This window comes from Coregonus clupeaformis, chromosome 16, assembly GCF_020615455.1.
Source record: "Coregonus clupeaformis isolate EN_2021a chromosome 16, ASM2061545v1, whole genome shotgun sequence".
Classification (NCBI taxonomy): domain Eukaryota; kingdom Metazoa; phylum Chordata; class Actinopteri; order Salmoniformes; family Salmonidae; genus Coregonus; species Coregonus clupeaformis.
Window position 1 is genome coordinate 28,632,831 of NC_059207.1, and position 22,544 is coordinate 28,655,374.

The window sequence follows — 22,544 nt, forward strand, 5'->3', positions numbered from 1 at the left end:
GGCCTAGTGCCCTATCTGTAGTGGAATATACCACTGTACCAGTCTAGACCACAATGGTACCCATCTCAAAAGCAGTCCCTGTGAACTTTACTTTTATTACTTATATTAAATGTTTCAATTTAAATAATCTGTCCCCAAAAGGATTAATCCAGATCATGGCGTCGGCAGAAATGACTCTCTGATTTTTGGGGGCTTATGTGGTCAGCTGGCCCATCAGGGATCGGTCGTGCCCTTCACAACGCCATCCCTCAGTCGGAGGCCTCTCTCGGCTTAGCCCGCTGGGAGACCAATCGAATCCAGGGACTCAGTGACCAAAACTTGAGGACAGAAAAAACAAAAGTGCTGCCTGCAAATCCCCTGGTAGGATATTCACACAGTTGAAGCTGATGGTGAGTAGTGGAGCAATTTGGTGAAGAGCTACAGTAGTAGAGGCACTGTCCAGTCCAGCTCTCTCCTGCAGTGGACTACCAGAGAAACACTGTCACCATGGCCACCGAGGGGATGTCTAGAGAGGAGGCAGAGGAGTACCAAAAACAGCTGGTGGAGGAAAAGTAAGTCACTACCAGAGTTGCCATCGATTTCCTGTTAATCACTAAATTACTGAAGATTCTGGTAACTTTGGTAAATTACGGTAGCTTTGCAACCCTAGAAAGGAATGCTTTAGAGTTGGGGTCCATTCCATTTCAATACAGCCAAATACAATTTAAATTAAATGGAAAATAGATTGAAAATAAATAATGCTCCTGAATCTGATCCCAACCTCCTTGGAATTATTAAAATTACATTTTGTATTCAATAGCAAGCAAAAGCAGAGCATTTACAGTGAGGGAAAAAAGTATTTGTTCCCCTGCTGATTTTGTACGTTTGCCCACTGACAAAGAAATGATCAGTCTATAATTTTTAATGGTAGGGTATTTGAACAGTGAGAGACAAGAATAACAACAACAAAAATCCAGAAAAAGCATGTAAAAAATGTTATAAATTGATTAGCATTTTTAATGAGGGAAATAAGTATTTGACCCCCTCTCAATCAGAAAGATTTCTGGCTCCCAGGTGTCTTTTATACAGGTAGCGAGCTGAGATTAGGAGCACACTCTTAAAGAAGTGCTCTAATCTCAGTTTGTTACCTGTATAAAACATATCCACAAAAGCAATCAATCAATCAGATTCCAAACTCTCCACCATGGCCAAGACCAAAGAGCTCTCCAAGGATGCTCAGGGACAAGCTTGTAGAGCCTACACAAGGCTGGAATGGGCTACAAGACCACTGCCAAGCAGCTTGGTGAGAAGGTGACACACAGTTGGTGCGATTATTACGCAAATGGAAGAAACACAAAATAACTGTCAATCTCCCTCGGCCTGGGGCTCCATGCGATCTCACCTCGTGGATTTCAATGATTATGAGAACAGTGAGGAATCAGCCCAGAACTACACGAGGAGGATCTCAATGATCTCAAGGCAGCTGGGACCATAGTCACCAAGAAAACAAGTGGTAACACACTACACCGTGAAGGACTGAAATCCTGCAGCGCCCCAAGTCCCCCTGCTCAGAAAGCACATATACAGGGCCGTCTGAAGTTTGCCAATGAACATCTGAATGATTCAGAGGAGAACTGGGTGAAAGTGTTGTGGTCAGATGAGACCAAAATCGAGCTCTTTCGCATCAACTCAACTAGCCGTGTTTGGAGGAGGAGGAATGCTGCATATGACCCCAAACGGCGCCATCCCCACCCTCAAACATGGAGGTGGAAACATTATGCTTTGGGGGTGTTTTTCTGCTAAGGGGATAGGACAACTTCACCGCATCAAAGGGGCGGTGGACAGGGCCATGTGCCGTCAAATCTTGAGTGAGAACCTCCTTCCCCTCAGCCAGGGCATTGAAAATGGGTTGTGGATGGGTATTCCAGCATGACAATGACCCAAAACACACGGCCAAGGCAACAAAGGTAGCTCAATAAGAAGCACATTAAGGTCCTGGAGTGGCCTAGCCAGTCTCCAGACCTTAATCCCATAGAAAATCTGTGGAGGGAGCTGAAGGTTCGAGTTGCCCAAGCGTCAGCCTCGAAACCTTAATGACTTGGAGAAGATCTGCAAAGAGGAGTGGAGACAAAATCCCTTCTGAGATGTGTGCAAACTTGGTGGCCAACTACAAGAAAGCGTCTGACCTCTGTGATTGCCAACAAGGGTTTTGCCACCAAGTACTAAGTCATGTTTTTGCAGAGGGTCAAATACTTATTTCCCTCATTAAAATGCAAATCAATTTATAACATTTTTGACATGTGTTTTTCTGGATTTTTTTTGTTGTTATTCTGTCTCTCACTGTTCAAATAAACCTACCATTAAAATTATAGACTGATCATGTCTTTGTCAGTGGGCAAACGTACAAAATCAGCAGGGGATCAAATACTTTTTTCCCTCACTGTAGTTTTACATTTTCCCTTTTGTGAAAAATTAGAGCTACACTGCATGACCAAATGTATGTGGCCACCTGCTCGTCAAACATCTTATTCCAAAATCATGGGCATTAATTTTGGAGTTGGTCCCTCCTTTGCTGCTATAACAGCCTCCACTCTTCTGGGAAGGCTTTCCACTAGATTTTGGGACATTGCTGCTGGAACTTGCTTACATTCAGCCACAAAAGCATTAGTGAGGTCGGGCACTGATGTTGGGCGATTAGGCCTGGCTCGCAGTCAGCCCAATTCATCCCAAAGGTGTTCGATGGGGTTGAGGTCAGGGCTCTGTGCAGGCCAGTCAAGTTCTTCCACACCAATCGACAAACCATTTCTGTATGGACCTCGCTTTGTGCACAGGGGCATTGTCATGCTGAAACAGGAAAGGTCCTTTCTCAAACAGTTGCCACAAAGTTGGAAGCACAGAATCGTCTAGAATGTCATTGTATGATGTAGCGTTAAGATTTCCCTTCACTGGAACTAAGGAGCCTGAGCCATGAAAAACAGCCCCAGACCATTATTCCTCCTCCACCAAACTTTACAGTTGGCACTATGCATTCAGGCAGGTAGCGTTCTCCTGGCATCCGCCAAACCCAGATTAGTCCGTCGGACTACCAGATGGTGAAGCATGATTCATCACTCCAGAGAACGCGTTTCCACTGCTCCAGAGTCCAATGGCGGCGAGCTTTACACCACTCCAGCTTTACACCACCACGCGCTTGGCATTGTGCAAGGTGATCTTAGGCTTGTGTCCGGCTGCTCGGCCATGGAAATCCATTTCATGAAGCTCCCGACAAACAGTTATTGTGCTGACGTTGCTTCCAGAAGCAGTTTGTAACTCGGTAGTGAGTGTTGCTACAGAGGATAGACGATTTTTACGCGCTACATGCTTCAGCACTCTGCGGTCCCGTTCTGTGAGCTTGTGTGGCCTACCACTTCATGGCTGAGCTGTTGTTGGTCCTAGACGTTTCCACTTCACAATAACAGCACTTACAGTTGACCAGGGCAGCTCTAGCAGGGTAGAAATTTGACGAAACGGACTAGTTGGAAAGGTGTTATCCTACGACGGTGCCCGTTGAAAGTCACTGAGCTCTTCAGTAAGGCCATTCTACTGCCAATGTTTGTCTATGGAGATTGCATGGCTGTGTGCTCGATGTTATACACCTGTCAGCAACGGGTAGTGTGGCTGAAATAGCCGAATCCACTAATTTGAAGGGTGTCCACATACTTTTGTATATATAGCGTATGTTTAATTTTAGACCATATGTGAAGTAAAAAAAGCCAAACAGATGAAAGGAGATACAATGGCAATGAGAAAACTACCTGTAAATGTACCTTAGAAGATTATTACACTGATAAAAGGTACAATACAATTAAAATCTTTGTGAAGAATGTTTTACCTCATATTAGGATCATATCACAAGAGTCAAACTGAAAGCAGACTACCACCATGCAGTCCTATATTACATCACATCCAGATTATTTCTGAATTACTTTCTGTCTCCAATTACTAAAATTGGTGGGATTGACAAATGCTGTCGTAATCTGGAGATTAACACAAACAAAAGTATTACTCTGCGGCCCTAGAAACTGAGTCTTCATATTTTATTTAGAACTGACACCAGTAACATTGACTGATATGAAAATTGCAACGGCCATTAGGAATTATGATTACAAAAAAGCCTAGAAACACATTTTTATCTCTGAAAATATTATGCTAACCTTTACACAACCAGTATCACACAGTGAAAACACAATGCCTATTTAGCATTTTGGAAGAGTTACATGATATACTATACGTTTTTTTATAGGTTTGATAACATGGTTTCTGTTCTTGTCTGAAAACAGGATGGAGAGAGATTCAGAGTTCTTGGTAAAGAAGGGCTGAGAGGGCCACACTGAGAACGTGCTTAAGAGACAATACAGACTACCAAAGGTAAGACAGTCTCCTCTCATTCTCATGTCATATGAAACAAGACGAGAAATTCTTTAGATACAAATTCCCTCAATAATAAAAAACTATACTGAACAAAAATATAAACGCAACATGCAACAATTTCAAAGATTTTACTGAGTTACAGTTCATATAAGGAAATCAGACAATTTAAATAAATTCATTAGGTCCTAATTTATGGATTTCACATGACTGGAAATACAGATATGCATATGTTGGTCACAGATACCTTTTTTTAAAGGTAGGCGTGGATCAGAAAAACCAGTCAGTATCTGGTGTGACCACCATTTGCCTCATGCTGATCAAGCTGTTGATTGTGGCCTGTGGAATGTTGTCCCACTCCTCTTCAATGGCTTTGCGAAGTTGCTGGATATTGGCGGGAACTGGAACATGCTGACGTTACACGTCGATCCAGAGCATCCCATACATGCTCAATGGGTGACATGTCTGAGTGAGTATGCAGGCCATGGAAGAACTGGGACAGTTTCAGCTTCCAGGAATTTTGTACAGATCCTTGCTACATGGGGCCATGCATTATCATGCTGAAACATGAGGTCAATGGGCCTCAGGATCTAAGTCACAGTATCTCTGTGCATTCAAATTGCCATCGATAAAATGCAATTGTGTTCGTTTTCTGTAGTTTATGCCTACCCATACCATAACCCCACTACCACCATGGGGCACTCTGTTCACAACGTTGACATCGGCAAACCGCTCGCCACACAATGCCATACACGCTGTCTGCCATCTGCCCGGCACAGTTGAAACCGGGATTCATCTGTGAAGAGCACACTTCTCCAGCGTGCCCATGGCCATCGAAGGTAAGCATTTGCCCACTGAAGTCAGTTACCGCACGCCGGAACTGCAGTCAGGTCAAGACCCTGGTGAGGACGCCGAGCATGCAGATGAGCTTCCTAGAGACGGTTTCTGACAGTTTGTGCTGAATTTCTTTGATTGTGCAAACCCAGTTTCATCAGCTGTCCGTGTGGCTGGTCACAGATATCCTGCGTTTGAGCCCCAGACCAAACATGCCCTGTGTTTTTGTGTGTGTGTGCGGCGTCTGTATGCCCTCTGTCTCACAGGCTATGCAGGGAGTGTCCCTCTCTTGCAGGGTCATAGAGGGTCACATGTGATGCTAAACTAAGTTGTTGTTTGAAGTGTTAGCTGTTGGACCTAAATTCCCTCAGTAAAAACGGTACCTACTGTATGCTAAAGATGAAAACAATAGAATTTAAACATGATGATATGGATACAGCACATTGGCATAATACATTCCTCCTCAATCAGTCTGACCTGTGCCTTTCTTGATGTGCTTAGAGTGAACAGGATGCAAACCTGTTGGAGTTGGCAGGGAGATGACATCGGCGTGCCTGAAGAACTACTCAAGATGGTGGACGAGGATGCCACAGAGGAGGAGGAGAAGGACTCTATCCTGGGCCAGATACAGAACCTACAGAACATGGACATGGACCAGATCAAGGAGAAAGCCTCAGCAACCATGGTTTGAGATGAAATCTAAAGCAGAGGAGAAGTGCTGTGTCATGTGATGAGAGAAAACATTGGTTCAGTTGATTTGAGATTAGTTCCTAAGCACCAAGTTTGACCAAGGATATGACTTCCAAGGTTGAAATATACCAGCATTCAAGTATTCTAATCTAGACTGTGGACTTGGACTGATCCGACACACGTATAGTAGGCCTTCTACACAAAGTCTAAATGTAACCAGTCTTAGGTTGGCTAATTCTGCCAATAGAGGGTTGTAGAGATTACTCTTAATCTGTCTTTCTCAGAAAGCTGTGGGGAGGAGGTCAGGAAAAACATCACAGGGATGGGAGGGAGTAAGACTATTTTCGTTATTGTGGTTAAAAAGGTTTTCTGTTCTTTTTATATACAGTAAACCTCATGTCTTCTTTGCAAGAAGGTACAATTTAGAAGAGAAAAAACAATGGTATCTTGGTTATAAATGCTCTGAATTGCTTCATGTTAAAAAGATTTCCCTCTGAATTTTCGGCCTTTGTAAAACAGTGTATACAACTGGATTTGGTATTTTTGTTTGTAATAAATACAGAGACGTTTCATAAGAACTCCTTGAAAAACAATCAAGTTCCAGAACTCTGGTTTATATAGTGAGACAATGCCTCCCTGTGGATAAAGTCATTACATTTTATTACATTTAGTAACTGCTCTTAAAGATCCCGGATATAGATCATCTATAGAATATGAAAGAGGCTGGTTAAGATCGTTTTAGCAAAGCTTAATATTACACATTATATCATCATTATCTAACAAACGGAAAGATAATCGCAAAAAACTACCTTTTCACAGCAGGCTGGATATGTAACCTTTTAAGTACAGCTATAAAACTCTGACGGTTATTTCAATTTAAAAATCTAGTCCAAAGTACTAAATACATGTAATCTCCACTCAAGCCAGGCAACTGTATCAAAGAGTTTGCCATGGAATACACTAGGATTTATAGAGTAGACGTACAAAAATCCACCATAGCCCAAAATCCACCATAGCCTGATTCCAGATCTGATGGCAATAGGAGAAGGCAAAACAGCACAAACAGATCTGGAACCAGGCTACCAATGCCCTAGAGAGGGCCTTATCACTAGTGGTGAAACTGCAGGCTATTAATGAAGACTGTCTGCAGCTCGTTTATGTCATCCGTGGTCTCTATGGGAATGCTGGCTCTGCCAGGGGAGTTCAGTAACACTGAGTCACTACTAGTACAGCCATAGTGAGAGAAGCTACAGTTGTCATACAGCGTGGAGCTCACACAACCTGAGCCTCCCACAGCTCCCTGTAGAGGCTCGTACACATCCAGGTAAGGGCTGGAGCAGTGTGGGGAGAGAAGGCCATGGTCTTGGGGGTGAGGGTGGTGGATGTGTGGGTGGAGGTGCTCGGCTCGGGGCATGGCAAGGGCTGTGTGAGGGGCTGTGGGGCATTGGGCAGGTCTGCAGGCAGCTGTTCCTCCCTCATGGTGCGGTGGAGGTCTAGTCTGGCGATCAGGGGCTTGCCGATGTTGACGTCAGTGGTCCAGTCCACCAGCTCATCCACGGCCTTGAAAGAGCCCTGTAGACAAACTGTGAACCCCAGCTGATCCTACAGAGGAGACAAGGAGTAGAATAACATTTTATTGACCTAATATGTTTATACTAGAGCTCCAATGGAGATCAAAACTGTCTTGTCCAAGGTGAGCACTGCCCTAACATGACACCAGCTGCTCCTACAGAGGGGACACAGAGCACAATGAACAGGAATAAAGTCATAGTAATGTGAGAATGTAGAAAGTGGTGATTATCTTTTGTACACCTACCCTGAGCTTCTGTAGAGAGCTGAGGCGTGTGTACAGGCAGTGCTGGGGAAGACTGCTGGAGAGCAGGTAGATGCCAGTCTCCTCTGGTGTCTCCCTGTTCATCTCTTTGGGGTCAATGTCAAGGTCCTGGACAGAACAAAGGAAATGTTATAGGACAAGATGACATGCAAATGCATAGTTTTCAGGCAGGTAGTGTATCTTCAGCATCTTCAGCATAAAGACAGACTCTTTACTATGCTCCTAATGTTGTTTCAGTAAACATTTACATTTACATTTTACATTTTAGTCATTTAGCAGATGCTCTTATCCAGAGCGACTTACAGTTAGTGAGTGCATGCATTCTTTTTATTTTTCATACTGGCCCCCGTGGGAATCTAACCCGCAATCCTGCCGTTGCAAACGCCATGCTCTACCAACTGAGCTACATTCCTGCCGGCCATTCCCTCCCCTACCCTGGACGACGCTGGGCCAATTGTGCGCCGCCCCATGGGTCTCCAGGTCGCGGCCGGCTACGACAGAGCCTTTCATCTCCATTGGAGCTCTAGTAAACCCCAAAAAGACAATATTATTGCTGTCATTGATATTGAACAGAGCTGAGAAAAACCATAATGACATCAGTGGCATATTGAGCTTAAATTCCTTTCCCTATCCTCCTATCCCTTTGGTGTTCACTGATCTGAAAAACTTGGATGGATTAGTTACACCTTGTCAGTCTTTTCAGATCTGTGGACACAAGGTGTAGGGGATAGGGAAGAAATTGGTGACAGGAGCTTGAGGAAGGAACAAGTTTGCATAATTGAACAGGGCGAAAGACTGTAGCGTCTCACCGGGGAGAAGTTGGTGACGTGAGCCTGGCAGAAGAACATGTCCTCTGGTTTCTTCACGATGTGGGTGTAGATGACCAGCACATTGGAGAACTCTGCAGCGAAGCCCAGCTTGATCTGAGCCCCACAGTCAAAGTCCAGAGACATACTCTCAGGCAGTTCTAGAGTGAAAACACAACGTTACGTCCACACTAAGTACGTTGATAGCTTCAGCTAAACAATTCAAATTTAAATGTACTGTATTTACTTTCATTGTTTGATTGTGTCTGAGGTGTGTCCTTACCATGAGCCTTGGCCCACTGACGGTTGTGATCCAGGGCCATGTCAGAGCTGTCACCAGGCAGAATAGGGTCAGTCAGAGCCCTCCTCTCTGATAGGCTGCTGCGGATCTCCAGAGCCTGCTTCCCCTTAGTGGCATCGAACTGGCCCATGTCTGGATAACACAAACACCACTGTCACGGATTCAGCCGAGGCTGCCCCTCCTCCTTGCTCGGGCAGGCTTCGGCGTTCGCTGCCACCGGAGAACTAGCTGCTACCAATCCATGTATTTATGTTCGACTTGTTTTGTCTTAATTGGTCACACCTGTTTCCCATCATGTAGTTATGTCTTCCCTATTTAACCCTCTGTCTCACACTGTGTGTTATGCGTGTTTGTTCATGTTTTGGTTGTCGTTAGTGTGCGGGTTTGTTCCCTCCTGCGTGGAGGTTGTTGTTCATTATTTTACCTACAAGTAAAGTACGCCTTTTGATTAGCTCTGTGTCCTGCGCCTGACTTCGCCTACCGCATTACACTGACGCCTTTTGACAACCACAATAACATTACCTCAGGCTCTCGTAGAATACATTTGTTAGACAAAGTATTATTGCCATGATAATCGATGCATGGAGGTATACAAGATAGGATAGGATAGATTTGTTTCTGTACTCCTGTTACTTACGTTGCATGGTACTGCATTAGATCAATACTGTATATTTCATGCTACATTGACTTATACTCCATGACCACAAATACTGTAGATGGGGTGACATTTACAAAATTCTTATTTCACCAATACATAATTGGTCCATTGCTCCTTACCCTCAGCCACTCTGTCCAGCAACACAGTGATCTTCTCATCCTCCAGAAGACGTTTCTTTAGAAACTTGACAAAGACACCGTTAGTGAATCCACTAGAGCTCAGCTCAACGCTTCTGCATCTTGGCAGCTGCACAAGAGAAAAATGGAACAGCATTGGGGAATATATCATTTAATTTGTTCATACAAAGTTACAAATAGAAGTTTAGACATTTTTGAGTAACCATCAGATTACTTACGTTGCATATCCAAAGACAATGTTAGCTGTGACCCTCAATAGTATGTTTGGGGTGGTATCATCATGAATATTTCTAAAAATATCAATTTAATAGTCACAGTATTAAAGAATAATACAACAAACAAGAAATGGTGAGTGGTTTATATCCCATGTTACTAACAGGGAAGGGACATTGAATAGTAGTGAAAAACAAATTAATATAAAACAAACATCATGGTTATCATAGTATACTAGTCTTTACCCACCTCTTCCTGCACATATCCAGCAGGAACACATTGAGGCCTGTCTCCTTCTCCTGCATCAGTTTGAGGATGCTCTGCACACACAGGCAGTTGGCTGAGCTGAATCGGGGTTTGGAGCATCCACCGTACCATGAAGCTGTTGCCATAGTTCTCATAACCATGTCCAGCATAGTACAGCAAACCTAGGAGAAGGTTATGGTAGTGAATTGAATGAGAGAGTAAATAGAGCAGTGAATGAAATAAGACTGAAAATAGACTTCACTTTTTAAAACTAGTATTATTATTTTTTATTTTTTTGTGTAAATTATATGATTCACTATATTTTTGGAAAACCAGATCAAATAAACTAATATTTGACTGAAACTTGACAAGAACGGATCAAATTATTCTAGGTCGGTCTCTCATACTCTAATAGGCCATAATAATGAATGGTGTACCATAGACACCCTTGTGAAGTAAGAGCAGAAACTCGTCCACGGCGTTGCGCATCTCTGACTCGGTGAGGTCCAGCAGCGATACTACCTTGAAGTTGAGCTGGCGCAGGAGGTTGGTGAGATCATACACATCCACCATTGGCGCCTTGAGCTGGGGGTGGTTCTGGTACGAGAGGTTCCCGATCAGCAGGGCCACTTTATCTGTCGCTGTGATGGGAGACAAATACCATCAATGACTATGAGTTCAAATCAATTGTGGAATAATTAAACATATCAACATTGACCAACATGGAGAGAAAATTGTACAGAAGAAATGTTAAGAGGCATTTGATATTCTAGCAGTAATAAAGATAACCGGGTACTGGGTGGATACATTTTTTGTTCTGCTTACCATAAGGTGGTTCTTGATCGCTGTTCAGGATTAGTTCACTGATACCTACAATCACAATACTATCATTATATAATACAGATATTGCACATTGATACAAATTCTCAGGTGATAAACTGCTCTATGTACTTTGCAGAGACATTTATAATTGCTGGAAACAATGTCCAATAAACAGTGATAGATCAGCTCAAATATACTTTCAATGCGTGTCACTTGCCTGCTCCAAAGGCAAAAACATCATCTGTGGGAAAACAATTTCAGAACAATTACTGGAATTTATATTTCCTGTGCTTTTATTTAAACTGAATTAAAGTAAAAGTGTCACTGATTAGGTGGGGGTCAGTCAGAGGCCAAAAGGATCAACATGCCTAATGTTAGCAATTAGTAAATGAGTACCCACTGAAAATATGTCCTGTCTTGAACATTTATAAATATTAATTGGAAATGAATAAGGGACATCTAAGCTGAATCACTGAAAGATGCGAATGATTATATAATTTAAAATGTAGAGATTTTGAGCATCAGTAAAGACAATTTTTCAAATTTCAGAGGATAACATATTTTCTGTGGGATTGTTATGATTATGTTGTGCTCTCAAAAATATAATAGTAAGAACAGGCAAAAATCCAAAGGATGAAAAAAAATGCATGCAACACCTGGAACCAAACCCTCATTCTCTGAAAACGAGTTCCTATAAAAACAGATTCATTTTGCCATCCCATTGTTTGCAACATGGCCCTGTTCTATTCATGCACATACTGTACATCCCAGATGGCCAAACTAAGAGAAACCAGGCATTTTAACTATACCTTCAGAACACTCCATTGCCCCTGAAAACGGGACAGATATCCTTGGTCCTTTCATTCAAGAACAAGAGTAAGTAATCATCAAGAACTGTCACCAAATTCAATGCGAGTAGTTTTTGCTCATATTGTATACTGATAAACAGATCTTTTGTTTAGGATCAATATCATCATTATAGTGCTGTAAAATAAAGGACAGTGACATACCCACTAGAACGTCTACTTCATTTGTCCACGCCTCTCGATTGTTAATGCAAATCTCACAGCGATACTTTCCCTGATGTTCCAGCAGCAGATACGGAATCTGTTTGAATTAACGAACAATCTCAAGCTATTTGAAAAAAACTATACTAACTGTAACTGTTTTCATCCGATTTGTACAACATCTGACAGTATTGTATAGTTACTGTACTGTAGCTACAAAAGATACTGTAACAGTGTACCTATAACAGTATAAAAGTGTAACTTTCTATATAAGCGCTCAAGGATGTTAGCATCCTCCTCTGTCCTCCTTACCGTGAGTCTCCTCTTGGAGGCCTCTGGAAAGGGAAGGGGCACCCGTTCCTGTGCCACTGGTAGCGGGGGATTGGCCTCCCTACCGTCCCACACTCCAGCTGCAGAGCATCCCCCACCAGCAGTCTCTGGCCCTGGGGCTGGATCACCACCTTCAGCCTGCCCTCCAACGAGTGGGACCCCAACCCTGCATGCAAAACATACAAGTATTTTCAATGTGCAGTTGCTCTGGGGGCGAGTTTAGCAAAAGCTTTGGAGGGATAAAAGACGATGTAATTGCTACAAAGCATTCAGCAAATTCACCCCTGTTTTGTCTGTCTTTCACAGAAAGGAGGAACCGACAATGTTAGCCTTATTAAAATGGAAACCGATATTATTTTTTACATAAATTATATCCCAGGCAGAAGAAAGATACAATAACAATGTTGTCCATGAACTGATTGGGAGGTACAAGATAGTGGCTCACCATAAGATGTGGCAACATTCAGGACATCCACCTGAACCCACTGGCTGAACTCAAAGGAGTCTCCACAATTAACCCTGCAGATGTAGAAGCCTGTGTCTGTCAGTTGCACTGGGCTAATCACCAGGTCTGGAGAAGAACTGTTGGGTACCTAGAGAAATCACAAAGAAGATGTGTCAAATCAATTCATAATACATGAAAAATCATTATGAAGCCACAGCTGTCACAATGTCATCTGGTCAAGATATCAGCAATATGATTATCTGAAAACATGTTTAATAACATGTTTATAACCAATGCATAAACAGTACGGTCTACCTTCAAAACATACCCTAGTCGGCTACCCACCTCCTCCTTGGTTTTGAACCACTGGTACTTAACACCAGCCTTTCCCACAGCATAACAGCTGAGTCGCAGGTTGTGTCCCACTATTATAGCCACAGACTGGGGCTGAATGAGGATCTGGATACCTAAACACAACCATTATGAGAAGAAGGGAGCTCAGCACTGTTAGGTCTGTACAATCTGCATAAGAAATATTAGAATCTCTATAAATCAATACATTCTCAATAATTATTAAAATATATGTACAATAAATAATCAATACATTTACATACAGGCACGAAAATCAAGAGTCGAGATTAACCTGTCACCAAAACCATTTATAATCATGAGCCTTCCCCTCAGGTAACAACCAGATAATAGTCAGAGAACACATCTTCTAAAGATGCTCTGTATACCTGGTGGTTTGACACACTGTAGGGCCTCTGTCTGGCCCATGGTTTGTAGTAAGTCTACCAGATGGCCCAGGGTGCACCCTCTGTCTCCCATGAGCCTGAGCAGCATGTGGCTGGGGCTGCCCTCCAACTCCAACACTTTCAGAGAGCACATCTCCATCTCATCTGGACTGCACAGTGGAGGGAAAGGCATCATTTATCCACACAGTAATGCATACACATACTGTCTAAGAGACTATTTAATAAGAAAATAATATGAACAGCAGAGGAGGCACATAGCTCACAAGTTAGTTCACACTTAGGAAATGAAAAATGCACAGGAATACTGATAACATGTATTATTGTGTTGTAAAATATAAAAGTGGGAGGTGTACTACAGTATGTTGAGGATTGGGATAATATTTCTACTGTAAAATCAAACAAGTAAACTAACATGTTTAAAGAGTAACCATTCAGACTAGCCCAACCGGCTGCAAAATGGCGCTATTATTCATTTTAGGTCGTTAGGTAATACGGCATCAGGAAGAACTACGCCCTCTAGGGGTCTCGGCGTGACCGTCAGACTGGCTGTCCGACTGCTTAATTAGGCTTACCTCACTCTAAAACGCCGGTCATTGCCGACCATCTCCCCGAGTTTACGCCATCCTTTACTGTTGGTTTTATCCAGAACCTCACACAGTTTCCTCAAGACAGGTTCTTTCAGAAAATGTAAGTTTAAAGACCGGTCAGATGAATCCGACATCTCAACGAATAACTGCAGTTCAATTCAGCCAATTTGAAAAAGTTTCTTTCAAAAAATCGGAACATTTGTGAAATGAAAACTATGTCGCAGTTTTCTAAACAGAAGAAGTAGATACATGGGCATGGTCACGGCAGAAGTTTGGGGGATTTCCGAAGATCATTCTAGAGATGCCAAAAAGACACAAATCTTCAGACGAGTTGATGTTACTTCCTGAAACAGTTTACAAATAGTGATAGACACTCCTACCACTGGGTGGGACTTTCGGTTTAGGCATGGGTCTTCCGTTTTTGCCCCAATACTCTACACTTGCATCCTTCCTTACCTCCTTGATCACGAACTTGATCACGAACTTCTCTTAAGGAAAGAAGGAAGCTGAGGGAAAGGACGAGTGATAGAGGAAGGGTGCATTATTAACCCAAATTGGGTTGAATAATTCCGAATTTAAATTTTATTAGTATTACTTATAAAAATGCTTAAACAGTTCCCACATCTTAAATACATTATTTGTATTAATCTGTTTGGTTCAACTTTCATTATTTCTAGTCATAGATCATCTCACTTTTTTCAATGTTTAGTAATACCAAAGATGTTCTATTATATTGACAAGATAGTCGAGTGACTGCTCTAACAATGAAAATACATGTCCTCAAAGATGGAAAGCAGGAGGGTGGGGGCGCGGTCAGGTTGGACCATTGTAGCCAATGAGAGGGCAGACACACAGGCTCTACTCTGATATATAGTCATATTTTTCAAAGCTGCCGAAATGCCACGTGCGTCCACTTATATCAGTGCATTCATAAAAACCTAACCATTAGGACATTTCTATTCCATCAAATAAGACTCACGTAGCAAATTAGCAATTACATTATTTGTTGACCAAATTCGACATGCTCATTGTCGAATAACATCGGCAAGGGCTGTAGTGGAGGCGGGTCGAGAGTTTCAAGTTCCTTGGTGTCCACATCACCAACAAACTATCATGGTCCAAACACACCAAGACAGTCGTAAAGAGGGCACGACAACACCTTTTTCCCCCTCAGGAGACTGAAAAGATTTGGCATGGGTCCCCAGATCCTCAAAGTTCTACACCTGCACCATCGAGAGCATCCTGACTGGTTGCATCACCGCCTGGTATGGCAACTGCTCGACATCCGACCATAAGGCGCTACATAGGGTAGTGCGATGGCCCAGTACATCACTGGGGCCAAGCTTCCTGCCATCCAGGACCTCTATACCAGGCGGTGTCAGAGGAAGGCCCTCAAAATTGTCAAAGACTCCATTCACCCAAGTCATAGACTGTTCTCTCCGCTACCGCACGGCAAGCAGTACCGGAGCACCATGTCTAGGTCCAAAAGACTCCTTAACACTTCTACCCCCAAGCCATAAGACTGCTGAACAATTAATCAAATGGCCACCCAGACTATTTACATTGACCCCCCTTTGTTTTTACACTGCTGCTACTCGCTGTTTATTATCTATGAATAGTCATTTTAACCCCTACTTACATGTACAAATTACCTCGACTAACCTGTACATCTGTATATAGCCTTGTTATTGTTTTTTTATTGTGATACTTTTAATGATGTTTTACTTTAGTTTATTTATTAAATATTTTCACGGTAAGGTCTACACCTGTTTTATTCAGTGCATGTGACAAATAAAATGTGATTTGATTTGACCTCCATTAAAGATTCTCTATTATATTAACAAGATATTAGAGTGACCGCTCTAACAACAGAAATACATGTCCTCAAAGATGGAAGGCAAGCGGGAGGGGAGGCGAGATCAGGTGGGACCATTCTAGCCAATGAGGGCAGATACACATGTGAACAACGGGCCATAGAGATAGATAGAGGATTCATCTTTGTATCTGTGCCATTATAGCGTCTGTGACAGCATGGGTAGCGCCATTGAGGCTATCTCCATTTTAAAGTAGTTTATTTTTTCTTCTTCATTGGCTGATTGCTCCAACTAATAGGAATCCCCAACTAGTTGACAACTTTAAAATGGTGGAAGCCCTCAATGGCAATGTCCATGCTAAAATATATAAGTGGATATCTAGATAAAGTCTTTTTTCAAAGTTGGCGAAATGCCATGTGCTTCCACTTATATTAGTGCATTCATAACAATCATAATAATCTCACCATTACGAAACTTCTATTCGATCAAATAAGCCCCATATAGCAAATTTGCAATAAAAAATATTGCTTACCAAATTCGACACTCTCTAATTGACCTCCATACAACAATTATTTATTTCGTGGGCTTTTTTCGTGGACAGATTTTGGGTGGAGCAAATCCTCTCACTTCGCCTCTTCCTCTCTGACTAGACTGACTGCCGTACTATACAGGTAGCGATGTGAATTGTACCAATGCAGCAGAGGCTTCGACAACTGTAGACTACAAAATAAGATGTGATATTCGTTGAGATAAGAAATAGTCATGCAATTCAAGAACACACCTCTTATGTCAGCACTTTAACCACGAGTCCAGTGGATTCGTGCTTTATCTAGGTGAGTACTATACATTTTACATTGTAACTCATTTTACCTTTTTTCTCAAATACAATATTATGTAAGTTAAAACATATTGCGTGTATTACATACTTCATGTAAATTCAATTTTTATTGACTTACCTTTATAGACTAAAGTAATGTGACATGACGATTTGGGTTATGTTGGCTACAGTAGATAGTCAGGAAGTAATGTGACATGACGATTTGGGTTATGTTGGCTACAGTAGATAGTCAGGAACAGTCTTTGGCCTCGTAAACAATAGCAATGTGAACTTGGCCTGAAATAGCCCTATAAATAACTAGTATGCCAAATTCATGGTGTTAATAATAAAAATGTACACTTGGATATTGTCGTTTTATTTATGTTATGATTACATAAATAAATAAAAACAATATCTAAATGTAAATGTTATTATTAATATCAAATGTTTTCTCACAACCATATTTTCTATTGAACACCAAAAGCAAATTCAGTAACTTTCTATGAGGCCATACCCCAGCTTACATTTTTACATTTACATTTAAGTTATTTAGCAGACGCTCTTATCCAGAGCGACTTACAGGAGCAATTAGGGTTAAGTGCCTTGCTTAAGGGCACAGACAGATTTTTCACCTAGTTGGCTCGGGGATTAGAACCAGCGACCTTTCGGTTACTGGCACAACGCTCTTAACCACTAAGCTACCTGACGCCCCAGCTCTCCCCAACCCACCTAAGCATTGCCCTGAGCAACTACCATCACATAACCTTGTAAATTATCTGGGTTAGTCATACCTGTATTGACCTGTATTACCTGTATTTATTTGTATTTTGAATGACCCACAGAGTCATAGCCACTGTTTGTGGTGACGGGTCATGAGTGCAGCAATAACATTCTTAGGCACATCTCTTTTCTATCAACTGTTTTGGGTCGTTAGTCTTTGGTCTTTCAGTTGTTTATATCAGGGCAGAGACTCAGAAAGATGGACTTACCAACAGGGTAACACAGGGTACAAGTACTAAACACTAAATATGTTTCAGTAAGTTAATTAAGCTGTTATTAATCATAACTGTCATAAATGTGTTCAGAAATTAGGCCAAATGATCCCAAATTGTACAAGAATAGCCTCCCTCCTCATTACAAATGCTCATTTTAGCCCTCCTTGATTGTCCTCAGTGGTCCCTTTAAACTCCACTTTCATTTGACTTTGCACTCTCTTGCACTAGTAGTGACATTCCCTTAGATCACATAAAGGGGAAATATAGCCCTGAAGAATATGGTTGCAAAGTTTGTTTCCAACTTATCATTTCACATACTACCACAAATTGTACTCACGTACATTGCTAATATTTCATGCAGAGAAACATAGTATGTGTGTATGCATCGTGAGAGGGTTTACTGAATAAATGTGTAGGATTTAAAAAGCTATACTAGCTATACTATTTTCAACACCCCTTTCTGGGTCAGTGCAGTGCGTCCGACAGTACCCTTTACCTTCCTTCCGAAAACAATCACTTAGTCAAGGGCCCTAGTGACAGGATCCTACCTCTCACAGTGCTTTAAACTGCCAACCGTCTTTAAAAGGAGATATTTATGATTTATTTATATTTATGGTTTTGATAAGTTCGCCGTATTGTACATTGCTCTCCGTTACTCTGTTTTTTGTATGGTCATTAGCAGAGTAAACATGATCCCAATTTTAGCTTCAAGATGCCAGCAATATGAAGTAGAGTAGATTGTAGATTGTGCTGATTTATTGAACCATATCGCGCGGCGTAGTTTAATATCTCAGTGGATAGTGCTAAAACAATGACGCCATATCTGAATTCAGCGATCTTTATGCACATTTGCCATTGTTTACCCTTTATATGTTTTTTGTCAAGTAAAAACAATACTTTTGTAGCACTTCATTAACTTAATTAAGCCATGGGATGTCACATCCCTTTCCAGGGCCCATCACCACTGTCTGTGAGGTTAGGGGCAAGATGTGGGGAGAAGTTGGAGGGGCACTGGTGTTGTTGCTGCTGCTTTCTGAAGTCTTGGACTGCATTGGTAAGTTATAATAAAGGCATAGATGTAACTGTTGCTGTATCGCAAACATACAACATTTAAGTCTTGGGAATTCCAATTTTTATTGGGATTACATTGTATTAATTGAAATTACATTGTATTAATTGAAATTGGCATTGTACACTGAGTTTACAAAACATTAGAAACACCTTCCTACTATTGAGTTGCACCCCCTTTTGAACTCAGACCAACCTCAATTAGTTGGGACATGGACTCTACAAAGTGTCAAAAGCATTTCACAGGGATGCTGGCCCATGTTGACTCAATGCTTCCCCACAGTTGTGTCAAGTTGGCTGGTAGTGGATCTCTACTCCGAATAGCTTGTTTAATCTCATCCCACAGATGCTCAATTGGATTGAGATCTGGTGACTGGGCAGGCCACTGCAGTAAACTGAATTCACTGTCATGTTTGTGGAACCATTACTGGACAATCCTAGCCTTGTGGTATGGGGCAAAGATTAATTGCAGATGGATACACTGCTACCATGAGGATGCATGTACTCATGTGTTTTTCTCCATACCCTAGTCCTCCCATCAGAGTGAAACAGCAGAAACCGGGATTCATCAGACCAGGCAATGTTTTTCCAATTCTCCAGTGTCCATGTCTCAATTGTCCATTTTTTTCTTCTTAAAAACCATTCTTTAACCTGTCTCCTCCCCTTCATCAACACTGATTGAAGTGGATTTTTGACATCAATAAGGGATCATAGCTTTCACCTGGATTCACCTGGTTAAAAATAAAATAAAATAAAAACAATGTATGCACTCACTAACTGTAAGTCGCTCTGGATAAGAGCGTCTGCTAAATGACTAAAATGTAAATGTAAATGTCAGTCTATGTCATGGAAAGAGCAGCTGTTCCTAATGTTTTATACACTCAGTGTATATGGTGTTTATATGTTTTCATATTTTTTTATAAAGGGTTGGTCACCATTGAAACCAGGGTCTCATTTACAAGGGAGCCCTGTGAACATGAAGATATACAATAAAATGTAATACAACATAATGTAAAATAACAATATCAATACAATACAATAAAATACAACAAGATTAATCAAAACAAACACAACTCTCACATACAGTGGGGGAAAAAAGTATTTAGTCAGCCACCAATTGTGCAAGTTCTCCCACTTAAAAAGATGAGAGAGGCCTGTAATTTTCATCATAGGTACACGTCAACTATGACAGACAAATGAGAAAATAAATCCAGAAAATCACATTGTAGGATTTTTAATGAATTTATTTGCAAATTATGGTGGAAAATAAGTATTTGGTCAATAACAAAAGTTTCTCAATACTTTGTTATATACCCTTTGTTGGCAATGACACAGGTCAAACGTTTTCTGTAAGTCTTCACAAGGTTTTCACACACTGTTGCTGGTATTTTGGCCCATTCCTCCATGCAGATCTCCTCTAGAGCAGTGATGTTTTGGGGCTGTCGCTGGGCAACACAGACTTTCAACTCCCTCCAAAGATTTTCTATGGGGTTGAGATCTGGAGACTGGCTAGGCCACTCCAGGACCTTGAAATGCTTCTTACGAAGCCACTCCTTCATTGCCCGGGCGGTGTGTTTGGGATCATTGTCATGCTGAAAGACCCAGCCACGTTTCATCTTTAATGCCCTTGCTGATGGAAGGAGGTTTTCACTCAAAATCTCACGATACATGGCCCCATTCATTCTTTCCTTTACACGGATCAGTCGTCCTGGTCCCTTTGCAGAAAAACAGCCCCAAAGCATGATGTTCCCACCCCCATGCTTCACAGTAGGTATGGTGTTCTTTGGATGCAACTCAGCATTCTTTGTCCTCCAAACACGACGAGTTGAGTTTTTACCAAAAAGTTATATTTTGGTTTCATCTGACCATATGACATTCTCCCAATCCTCTTCTGGATCATCCAAATGCACTCTAGCAAACTTCAGATGGGCCTGGACATGTACTAGCTTAAGCAGGGGGGACACGTCTGGCACTGCGGGATTTGAGTCCCTGGCGGCGTAGTGTGTTACTGATGGTAGGCTTTGTTACTTTGGTCCCAGCTCTCTGCAGATCATTCACTAGGTCCCCCCGTGTGGTTCTGGGATTTTTGCTCACCGTTCTTGTGATCATTTTGACCCCACGGGGTGAGATCTTGCGTGGAGCCCCAGATCGAGGGAGATTATCAGTGGTCTTGTATGTCTTCCATTTCCTAATAATTGCTCCCACAGTTGATTTCTTCAAACCAAGCTGCTTACCTATTGTCGATTCAGTCTTCCCAGCCTGGTGCAGGTCTACAATTTTGTTTCTGGTGTCCTTTGACAGCTCTTTGGTCTTGGCCATAGTGGAGTTTAGAGTGTGACTGTTTGAGGTAGTGGACAGATGTCTTTTATACTGATAACAAGTTCAAACAGGTGCCATTAATACAGGTAACGAGTGGAGGACAGAGGAGCCTCTTAAAGAAGAAGTTACAGGTCTGTGAGAGCCAGAAATCTTGCTTGTTTGTAGGTGACCAAATACTTATTTTCCACCATAATTTGCAAATAAATTCATTAAAAAATCCTACAATGTGATTTTCTGGATTTTTTTCCCTCAATTTGTCTGTCATAGTTGACGTGTACCTATGATGAAAAATTACAGTCCTCTCTCATCTTTTTAAGTGGGAGAACTTGCACAATTGGTGGCTGACTAAATACTTTTTTCCCCCACTGTATCACCTCCCTTAAACTATCCAATGGAGACCAGTGAGTCTAACTTCAAGGTGGCCTGAAGGCTATTCCATGAGCTGGGGGCATTAAAACTAAAAGCATTTTCCCCCAGCTCAGTGGAGACCTGCGAGAACTCCAGAACCAGCCAGTCCAGAGAGCGGGTCTGAAAATTGCTGGATCTCTGAGGTAGTGGGGGAGTCAATGAAGAACAGCGTTAAGTACAAAAAGTAGCCCATGCTGGGCCCTTCTGGTAGTCAGAGACTCCCAGCCAACAGAACTATACAAAATGCAGTGATGTGTACGAAAATTGTCCGCAGTGATAAAAATCAGTGCTGAGTGATAGACTGAATCTAAAGGTTTTTAAACAGAGGCTGCCGTGCGCATGTACTGTAGACAATATCACCGTAATGAAGTACTGCAAGAAGAGTTGCTTGAACAATCTTCCTCCTACTTTCAAAAGTGAGGCAGGATTTATTTCTTATAAAAGAAACCAATCTTAATTCTCAGCTTTTTTGTCCGTTTTTCAATGTGTGTTTTTAAAGACAGCTTATCTTCAATTCAAATACCCAAGTACTTATAATGGGGAACTTGCTAGATTTGGGCTCCCTTCAATGTGCAAATACGCAGGTCCTCAGGGTCAATATTACGAGACTTAAAGAACAACATAAACTTTGTTTTATTAGCATTTAGCACTAGTTTAAGATCAGTAAGTGATTTTTGAATTGAGTCAAAACCATGCCGTCATGAATGGCCTGCTGTACTGAGGGGTCATAGGAGTAAATAACTGTATAATCCGCGTAAAGATGAATGTTACAGGTTTTAACAGATAGACCAATATTATTTATATAAATAGTGAAGAGAACAGGGCCTAAAATCGACCCCTGCGGCACACCTTTCATAATATTGAGGAAACTAGATTTGATACCGTCAGTAAGCAAACATTGTGTCCTGTCCATTATATAGTTCTTGAATCAATTGCAAGATGCCTGATCTAGGCCTATTTCAGACAAACTTTGAATAAGTAATAAATGGTCAACCATATCGAACGCCTTTGACAGGTCAAAAAATATGTTTATGGTCTAAACAATATAGCACAGCATCTAAGACAAGTGTAG

General features: G+C 41.7%; 2 pseudogenes; one reads left to right on the forward strand and one right to left on the reverse strand.

The window, feature by feature from the left end:
• The first annotated feature begins 486 nt into the window (after positions 1 to 486).
• LOC123492703 lies at positions 487 to 6,135 on the forward strand (annotated as a pseudogene).
• A 1,031-nt stretch (positions 6,136 to 7,166) lies between these two features.
• Positions 7,167 to 14,420, reverse strand: LOC123492704 (annotated as a pseudogene).
• Positions 14,421 to 22,544: the final 8,124 nt, after the last annotated feature.